The 8,582-nt window shown below is 37.7% G+C and overlaps 1 long non-coding RNA gene across 1 annotated transcript in view; it reads right to left on the reverse strand.

Moving 5' to 3' along the window:
* Positions 1-1,434: 1,434 nt before the first annotated feature.
* The window catches only part of LOC107720859 (uncharacterized), an 18,144-nt gene continuing 10,996 nt past the window's right edge, over positions 1,435-8,582 (reverse strand). The window contains exon 4 of the long non-coding RNA XR_001637655.1: positions 1,435-1,646. This is a non-coding gene — a long non-coding RNA (uncharacterized LOC107720859). The remainder of the gene's footprint in view (positions 1,647-8,582) is intronic.

The following is an 8,582-nucleotide window of genomic DNA, read 5'->3' on the forward strand; positions in this document are numbered from 1 at the left end:
GGAGTTTTGAAGGAGGGGAAACGCAAGGAGTTTTACAGCAAATAACCAAACGCGAGAAGATTTAGGGCAAACAAGTGAAGAAAAGTAATGGGTTTGAGAGGGAACGAGCGAATGCGAGGGGTGAGGGCGAACGAGCGAATGAGTTCCCTCATTTGCTTACCCTGAAGCCCCATTGCGTAAGCGCACGGGGCAAGTTTTGAGGGAGGGGAAAAATCATGGGGTTTTCGACCAAGCGACTGAGGGATAGCATGCGGTTTGAGGGCGAACGAGCGAATGCGAGGGATTTTAGAGCAAGCAATTGAGGGAACGCAAGGGGTTTGAGAGTGAACGAGCGAATGAGAGTGGTTTGAGGGTGAACGAACGAATGCGGTCCCTCATTGCTTACCTTAAAAGCCCATTGCGTGAGTGAACGTGAGGAGTTTTGTGGGCGAGCGAACGTGAGGAGTTTTTGGTTTGTTTGCTTTGGGTGCTGCACGCTGATTTTACAGTGGTCATTTTAAAATAAACCGTGCAACTTGGTTGACTGCATTTTAGTTTGACGAAGGGCTAAAATGTCAGGCAACACTAGAACTAATGTTGTTTGTGTGTGCGTGAGGCGTCTGTGCGATCAGATGAATTAAATCAAATAAAGATATAAAGAAATGAAATAACATGCATTAAGAGTGTCACAGAAACAAGCGTAGCCTATACTTGTTGCAGTTTTTTTCTCTTTTGTTAATCTGTTAATTATATTATAGCCTATTTATAACATATATTTTGTGTGGCCTTTTTTTATTACGTTCATAGACTTAATTTCTGTTTTCTCCGTTCAAGCGCTGCAGGTGCATGATGCGACGATTGAATCCTCATGGTCTGTGGTTTACATTGCTATTCGCGCACATAAAGCTAAAGCCCTGAATAAAACTAAACAAAAGACATTCTAATCTTACTGGTCAGTGATCGACTAATTAGCTTCGGTTGTCGGTCAAGAAAATAAACTAAATGAACAAAATGCTGTCATTCTACAATTCTCCACCAGATTTATATGCTGCGCTTAAGTTCAGGTAATTTAAAAACGAACACGAGCTGAGACCTGACGTGAGATTTGAACGTAGCCACCGCTCACGTCCATATTGATAAATTCCAAGTTTTGCGTTGAAACGACCGTACACCCAATTTTCTGTTGTACGTTCATTTTGAATGACTACTTATTTCTTACTGGTAAATTCTGAAAGAAAAAAAAAACCTAACAAAAGGTTAATTATTTGACCAAAAACCTCCGTATGTAATAACCTAGAACACTGTTTAACACTATGGCTGCTCTGTTAATTCCTCGTCATCAGCTAGGAACCTGGGTGTGCTATTTGATAGCAATCTTTCCTTTGAAAACCATATTTCTAGCATTTGTAAAACCACATTTTTAAGATTTGTCATATCACCCCAAGTCTTCCTCACCTTCGAGCTGAGGCTTTCCATCCATCTCCAGACGATGAAATGAAGAGAGGAGATGAGAGACTGTCAGAATGGTAAGGAAATAGATGGAAGAGGGAAAGGAGAGCTCCAGTCTCCTGTCCGCCCATAACTTCTTTTCCCCTCATTGTCCTTCTCTCTTCTCCCCTCCTCATCCAGCCTCGCTCGTCTCTCTTCTCTCTCGCAGGACGTCTCTGCTGATGAAAAGGAACAAACACAGTCTGTTAAAAGAGGGATAAGGCTAGCTTGAAATCACACATTTTGAAGGTGGAACAGAAAATTCAGGGTGGTTTGGTTTCCAAAATGTAATGCCTGCTTTTCACATCCAATCAGCACCCATATCAAGCCGAATGAGAGTAAAATCCACTGCAGCAACTTTAACACGATTTTCATACTAGCTCTAGATTTGAACCTGTAGTCATCATTCATACAAGTTATGCTGATTTTTACTCTCAACCTGATTTTGTATCCGTTTTGTGATTAGGTTCCCTACAACTGTGGACTAAGCGGGCCTATAAGATGTCTCTTGACCAGATTGAGGCGGCGGCGTTCCCAGCAGCAGTCCAGTTGCGCTCTCCTTTGTTTTGTTTACCCGATCATTTTCTCTCCCCACTTTATGTTATGCCTTTATTTTAAATAAATTTCCCTATGAACCGAGCCTTTTATGTTATATCTATTTGCGGCCTGACTTAACATAATTTGCAAAATGCTACCAAATTGGACAAATGCCCTGGGCAAAAAATTAAAGGTTTTTCCAGTCTTTACATTTTAGAATTAGTAAAACATACCATGCATATTTAAATCTGGTAACACTTTATTTAGATAGTCCACTTTAGACATTCTATTAACAGTAAGTAACTTTGCAACTACGTCAACTAGCAGTTAGTAGAGTATTAGTAGACCGTCTGCTTAATATCTTCTAACACTTTCTTTGTCAACTTATTCTACTAACCCTAAACCTACCCTAACGGTCTACTCTGAGAGTTAGTAGACATGTAGTTGCAAATTAATGAGAATTAGTTGACATGTAGTTATAAAGTTACTTATAGTTAATAGAAAGCACCCAATGGTTAATAACCAAGCATTTTTTTCCATGCTCAAAAACTAATTTCACTCAGAAATATATCATGCAGCCTGGGATTAAACTCCACTGCAGTAACTTTAACACTATTTTCATACTAGCTCTAGATTTGAACTTGTAGTCATCATTCATACAAGTTATGCTGATTTTTACTTAATTATTTGAAATATTTGAATACCAGCATAGCCTTTATTCAGGCAACACACCTTAGGCCTGCATATCATCTCAGATTTAGAAAAGGCTGGGTAGGTCAACTTTATCATTCTAGATTCTAGAGTAAGTCTCGAGGTGTAGCTATTCACATCCATAAATCGGTTCCTTTTTCTGTCGCTGAGGTCATCCCGGACCCTAATGGGCATTTTATTATTCTTAGAGGACAGATTAACGGAGTCCGCTTGATTTTGGCAAATATATATGGTCCTAATTGGGATGAGGCTTATTTTAAAAAAAGTGTTGTTTTCGCTCCCTGATCTGCATTCCAACCAACTAATTCTGGGTGGGGATTTTAACTCGTCTAGACCCTCTTTTAGACCGTTCCCCATCTAGGCTCTGCGCTTAGTCTAAATCTGGCAAGATTATCCAGCTTTTTATGGAACAATATGCGGTTCCTGATGTTTGGCATCTTTAAAATTTTAATACAAAACTATTCTCCTCCTTTTCCCCTGTCCATCATTCTTTCTCCCGTATGGACTACTTTTCGGTTGATAATAAATTGCTCTCATTGGTTAGTTCATGTATTTATAATACTATTGTAATTTCGGCTCATGCTGCGGTTACACTTGACCTTGCCCTTCCAGGTTTTTCAATGTCTCGATCCCCTTGGCACTTTAATTCCTTACTTCTTAATGATCCTGATTTTATAGCAGCTACTAACGATCATATTGACCTCTTTATTTCCACAAATTCTCCCCCAGATGTTTCAGCTAAGACAATTTGGGAGGCATGTAAGGCTTATTTAAGGGGAGAAATTATTTCATATGCAGCCTATAAAGAGAAAAACGATGAATGAAAGAAGGTCTAAAAACTCTACATCTTTAGCAGACCTCCAGTCTAATGGTCAACTCTGCCTTTGTGTAAAAACTTGGCAAAGAGGTCTAAATTGGTAGCGTTTGATCTACTTGCTACAAATGAGGCAATTGATGCTCTCCATAAAACTCACTGCAATTATTATGAATTTGGTGATAGAGTAAATTGCTTGCTCGTCAGTTGAGTCAATCTGCGGCCTCACACTTTATTACTCAAATCTCCACCCCCAGTGGGCCTTCAGTTAACCCACTAACTATTCATGACCAGTTCAGAGATTTTTATGCTTCTTTATATACCTCAGAAAACAGTTGAAGAGGCTCAAATCCATAATTTTTTCAGTTTCCTAAATGTGCCTCGTATTGATTCTAATATTTCCTTTGATTTGGCCGCTCCACTTTCATTGGATGAAATTAAAAATGCTCTTAGTCTAATGCAAAATGGCAAATGCCCAGGACCTGATGGTTTCCCGGCAGATTTTTTAAAGACATTTTCTGATAAATTAGCACCTCTTTTGCTTAACATGTTTAATGAGTCCTACAATTCAGGTATCCTTCCTCACTCTTTATGGCAGGCTATTATTTCCCTTATTCTTAAGAAAGATAAAGATCCTTCTCAGTGCAGTAGCTATCGTCTCATCGCTTTACTTTGTTCTGATGTGAAGCTATTAGCTAAAGTCCTAGCAAGACGTTTGGAAGCAGTTCTTCCTGCCATAATTTCTCCAGACCAAACAGGATTTATTAAAAATAGACACTCTTTTCATAATATTAGACGCCTTTTGAATATTCTTTCCTCTTCCTCTTCAAATGTATCTCCAGAATGAGTTATTTCCATGGATGCTGAGAAGGCATTCAATAGAGTCGAGTGGAGACATTTGTTTTTTTTTTTACACTAAAGAAATTTGGTTTTCCTGATCAATTTATAGCTTGGATTATGCTTTTATATCTCCCACAGCATGTGTACGAACAAATAATAATTATTCTAAGTATTTCACCCTTGGTCGTGGGACTAGACAGGGCTGCCCACTCTCCCCTCTGCTATTTGCAATAGCCATTGAGTCTTTGGCAATTGCTTTAAGATCCTGTTCGATGGCTGGAATACGGAGAGGAGGGGTGGAGCATAAGCTATCTCTATACGCAGATGATCTTTTGCTATATGTGTCTGATCCCGATACCTCCATTCCCTTGGTGTTGAATCTGTTAACAGATTTTGGCCCAATTTCGGGCTATAAGCTAAATTTGAATAAAAGTGAATTGATGCCGATTAATAAAGCAGCCTTGGAATACCCATTAGCATCTTTGCCTTTTAAATCTTCCCCACAGTGTTTTAGATATTTGGGCATAAATGTGACAAAACACTTTTCAGACTTATTTGATCACAACTTTGTCCCGTTAGTTAATCATCTTACACAGGATTTCAATCGCTGGTCCCTCCTTCCTATATCCCTGATTGGTAGGGTTAACTGTATTAAGATGAACGTTCTGCCCAAATTTTTATACTTCTTGGGATACCCATTAGCATCTTTGCCTTTTAAATCTTCCCCACAGTGTTTTAGATATTTGGGCATAAATGTGACAAAACACTTTTCAGACTTATTTGATCACAACTTTGTCCCGTTAGTTAATCATCTTACACAGGATTTCAAATCGCTGGTCCCTCCTTCCTATATCCCTGATTGGTAGGGTTACCTGTATTAAGATCAGTGGTGGAAAGAGTACTGAAATAATATACTCAAGTAAAAGTACCATTACCTTCCAAAAAATGTAGTGTGAGTAGAGTAAAAGTACTTGTCCAAAAAACGACTTGAGTAAGAGTAAAAGAGTAGCCTATTTAAAAGTACTCATGAGTATTGAGTAGTGAGTACTAAGCTGTGGATTCTACCCCCTCATAATAAACGCTGTACACCGCAATCGATACCTTTTAAAAACGTTGTACATTCTGTAATTCACATTATCTTATTTGTCATAAAGAATGAAGAGTATCTATCATCCAGCAGTTTTAATTTTGACTGCCAACTCTTTAAAATACATCAAAACAGCACGGAAACAGTATTCAGTTGAAGATGAAAGTTATTCTCAGTACAATCATCCCCATTTAAATCATAAAGTTTGAAAAAATAGATTTAAAATCATGTGTAAGGCCACTGAGACAGCATGCTGTTGTTGCACATAAAATATTAATGTTTAGAACAGTGCAAATACAAACACCATTAGAAACACATAGTTCAGCATCACACACCATGAAATGGGTTAAAATGAGAGCCCATTTCTCTCCAAAACGGTGCCAGTTTTAGCGTTTTGCATAAAGAAATAAGAATAACTAAACTTGACCATTTATGTTACAATTTTAACATAAATGCACATTGTGCAATACCCGCAACCTCACACCATATTTCAGGCCGTGTAGATGGGTAAGCATATATACAAATCATTTAGTAAGCAGAAATCCTAAATTTACCTTAACATATTAAGTTAGAGGAAGCTGCGACTGAATTGATGCTTGAAGAATGCGCTTCCAGCAGCCATGATAAACAGTTGGCGGTTAAAATTTTCTATGCACAATTTGATTTGACGAAAGTCACGAGACCTATTACTATCTATCCAATCACGTTGATGGATAAAATTTAAATAAGCATGTAACGACCACAAACGGAGGAAAATAGCGGAGTAAAAGTACCGATATATCACTTAAGATGTACTCAAGTAAAAGTAAAAGTACACAATTTTTAAACTACTCAAAAAAAGTACAATTACTGATAAATACTAAATTACTGTAACGCGAGTACTTCACACCCCTGATTAAGATGAATGTTCTGCCCAAATTTTTATACTTATTTCAACGTATTCCTATTTTTATTCCAAAGTCTTTTTTTTTTGTCACACTTGATAGCTCTATTTCTAGTTTTCTCTGGAACAAAAACAACCCCAGGATTCGAAAAAAAACATTCTTCAGAAGTCAAAACAATTGGGTGGTTTGTCCCTTCCAAATTTTCTAATATATTACTGGGTGGGGAACATACGCTCTACTCTGCATAGGGTCCATTCATCTAACTTAGTAAATTCCCCTTCTTGGCTGCATATTGAGAATTCCTCATGTAATAAGTCTTCCTCTTTGGCCTCCCTTTTATGCCTCCCATGTACAATGACCACACAAAAATATTCAAATAATATAATTGTAAAAAAAAGTCTTAAAATCTGGACCCAATTTGTGCGTCATTTTGGTCTTCATAATACCCCTTTATTATCCCCAATACACTCCAATCCTTTATTCTACCCTTCCATTCTGGAAGTTAACTTTCCAAATGCGCCTCTTCCTTCGGATCTGGACATTATACTGGGTGTGGATCCTTGTGCTAAAGGGTCAATTTCTAAATTCGTTAATATAATTGTTAATTTGCAGTTTTTCTCTGATAACCTACGCATCATCTGGTCCCAAGACATTGGTACTGACATCAATGAGGAGACATGGAAAGAGGTCTTGAATAGAGTTACCTCCTCTTCTCTCCGCGCACGTCACCGGCTCATACAGTGCAAGGTGGTACATGGGGCCCATTGGTCAAAGAACAGACTAGCTCGCATTAACCCCTCTACTGACCTGAAGTGTGACCGGTGTCATTCTGGTCCAGCTACTTTAATCCATATGTTCTGGTCCTGTCCTGACCAGTCTACTTTTTGGAGGCTAATTTTAGTTTCACTGTCAGCCATTACCTCTGTAGATATTCCACCTTGTCCAATTACTGGTTTATTCGGGGTTCTCCCACCTGGCCTCTTTTTGCCTTCTCATGTTTCAGACTTTGTAGCCTTTTTAACCCTTTCGGCTAGGCGTTTAATTCTCCTGAACTGGAAGAGCCCTCATCCTCCATCGCACACCCACTGGGTAAAAGATGTTCTTTACTTTATGAAGTTAGAAAAAATTAGGTACCTCTCTTCACCGACCTAGCACTATTTTCATTAAACTCTGGCAGCCCCTTTGTGAATATGTCAAAACTCTCCAGCTTGCCCCTGTTGTTTGTGATTAAGTCCCCCCTCAGCCCCCACCCCAAGTTTTGTTTTGGATACTATGTACAGCTTGATCAACATACTGTAGAACTGTATTTGCTTTATGTAGGATTGCACTAGGTGTTTTTTTTTTTTTTTTTTTTTTTAAATAAATGTATAAAACTATTTATTTTTTGGAAAAATATAATTTGATGTATTTGTTCACTGCTACATATGTAAGTGTGGTGTTGTTGTTATCTTGTGCTCTTGAATTTTTTGTATTCTTTTGTAATGTATTTTAAAATGTATAAATAAAACATTTAAAAAAACAAATTCCATGTGACAGTATTAAATCTAGAGTATGATTTCGACAATGAGTAGGTCCTGAGACGTGTTGTCTAACCCCAATAGAGTTCAGAATGTCTATGAATGCTGATCCCAATGCATCTTTTTCATTATCAACATGGATATTAAAATCACCAACAATTAAAACTTTATCTGCAGCCAGCATTTAAAATGATGTAATCATCATAATTTAGCCAGGTTTCTGTCAAACAGAGCACATCTAGGTTATGGTCAGTGATCATATCGTTTACAAAAAGTGCTTTTGTTTGCGCAGCAATAATAATGGACACATGCACGCCTAGTGTATGACTCCTCCATGTCACTATAATAGTCTTTACTGGGCGGCGCTAGGGGCTAGCACCCCCATACATAAACAAGCCTGATAATACTCCCACACTCCTAAACACCTGAAATTAGCTTACATAGCTATTTTATCATTCATATAAAAAAATGAAAATTCTGGACGCCATTACAGAGGCACACTGTATATGAACCGACAATGCTAAAAAAAAAATATATATATATATATATATTTATTTATTTATATTTTTATTAGGGCTGAACGATTTTGGAAAATAATCTAATTGCAATTTTTTTTACCAATATCGGGATTGCGATTTAATATGCAATTATTTTTTTTAAAGCTCTTTATGTTCTGTATTATTCAACAAAGACAAGCTATAAATCATTGTATAGTATGACCAACA

The sequence above is a fragment of the Sinocyclocheilus rhinocerous genome, unplaced genomic scaffold (assembly GCF_001515625.1).
Source record: "Sinocyclocheilus rhinocerous isolate Xijiao unplaced genomic scaffold, SAMN03320098_v1.1 scaffold33787, whole genome shotgun sequence".
Lineage (NCBI taxonomy): Eukaryota > Metazoa > Chordata > Actinopteri > Cypriniformes > Cyprinidae > Sinocyclocheilus > Sinocyclocheilus rhinocerous.